Raw genomic sequence first — 1,673 nt, 5'->3', positions numbered from 1 at the left:
ATAATTGGGAATTAAATATAAATTTAAAAACATATAAAGACAAATATAGATTAAAACTTAGTGGATGGAGAAATATATGCAGTGTGAACACTAATTAAAAAAGAACAAGAGTAGCTATATTAATTACAAACATAGCAGACACCAAAGCAAAGAAAGTTATCAGAGATAAAGATAGGCATTACATAATGACAAAGTCGTTAATTCTTCAAGAAGACATAACAGCCTTTAATGTGTATTCACCTAAAACAGAGTGTCAAACGACATAAGGCAAAACTGACAGAACTGAGAAAAGAGAGAAATAGATGGATTTGCTATCATGGTTGGAGACTTCAATACCCCTCTACCAGAAATGAACATATTCAGCAGGCAGAAAATCAGAAAGATACAGTTGGACTCAACAACACCAACAATCAATGACATAATTGACAGCTATATCCTATTTCATCCAACAACAACAAAATATACATTCTTCTCAAGTTCACATGGAACATTCACCAAGACAGACCACATTCTGGGCCATAAAACACACCTTAATTTAAAACAATAGAAATCTGGGGCATCTGGGTGGCTCAGTCGGTAGAGCGTCTGACTTCGGCTCAGGTCATGATCTCGTGGTCTGTGAGTTCAAGCCCTGTGTCAGGCTCTGTGCTGACAGCTCAGAGCCTGGAGCCTGTTTCGGATTCTGTGTCTCCCTCTCTCTCTGCCCCTCCCCTGCTCATGCTCTGTCCCTCTCTGTCTCAGAAATAAATAAAACATTAAAAAAAATTTTTTAAACAATAGAAATCAAACAATGTGGTCTGCTCTCAGACCACAATGGAACTAAATTAGAAATCAATAACAGAAAGCTAATTGGAAAGTCCCAAAATATATGGAGATCAAACAACACACTTCTAAACAACAGAGGGATCAAAGAAGAAATATTAAGAGAAATTTTTTAATATTTTGAATTAAATGAAAATGAAAGCACAATTTATCAAAACTTGTGAAATGCAGTGAAAGCAGTGTTTAGGGGGAACTTTACAGCATTGAATGCATACATTTAAAAAAGATAAAAGAGCTGAAGTCAACAATACAAATTTACACTGAGAAAACTGGAAAAAGACAAGCAAATTAAATCTAAAGTAAGCAGAAGAAAAGAAATAATAAGAATTAGAGCAGAGTACTCACTTCAGCAACACATATATTTTAAAAAGTGGGAAAGATACAGAGATTAGCATGGCCCTTGTGAAAGAATGACACACAAATTTCTGAAGTGTTCCATAGTTTTTCACTATATTGTACACCTGAAACTAATATAATACTGCATGTTAACTGTATTGGAATTAAAATGAAAATGTAATTTAAAAAATTGTCACAGCTTACATAAAAAAAGAATTACAGCAGAAATCAAAACAGGAAAAAATGGGATACCAATAGGAAAAAATCAACAAAATCAAACCTGGATCTTTGAAGAGATCAATGAAATCAATAAGCTTCTAGCCAGACTAACAAAGAAAAACAAGACACAAGTTGTTAATATGAGAAATTAAAGAGGGGACATCACTACAGATCCTATAGACATTAAAAGGATAATAAAGTAATACTATGAAAACTCTATTCCAACAAATTTGAAAAATTAAATGAAGTGGACCAATTCTTTGAAAGACACAATCTTCTAAAACCCACACAAGAAG

General features: G+C 33.4%; 1 pseudogene; it reads left to right on the top strand.

Annotated features, from left to right (window-relative positions):
- The first annotated feature begins 1,167 nt into the window (after positions 1–1,167).
- LOC122238923 lies at positions 1,168–1,267 on the top strand (annotated as a pseudogene).
- The last annotated feature ends 406 nt before the right edge of the window (positions 1,268–1,673 follow it).

Source organism: Panthera tigris, chromosome B2, assembly GCF_018350195.1.
Source record: "Panthera tigris isolate Pti1 chromosome B2, P.tigris_Pti1_mat1.1, whole genome shotgun sequence".
Lineage (NCBI taxonomy): Eukaryota > Metazoa > Chordata > Mammalia > Carnivora > Felidae > Panthera > Panthera tigris.
Note: the sequence above shows the minus strand (reverse complement) of the source record. Positions and strands in the feature narration are given on the sequence as shown.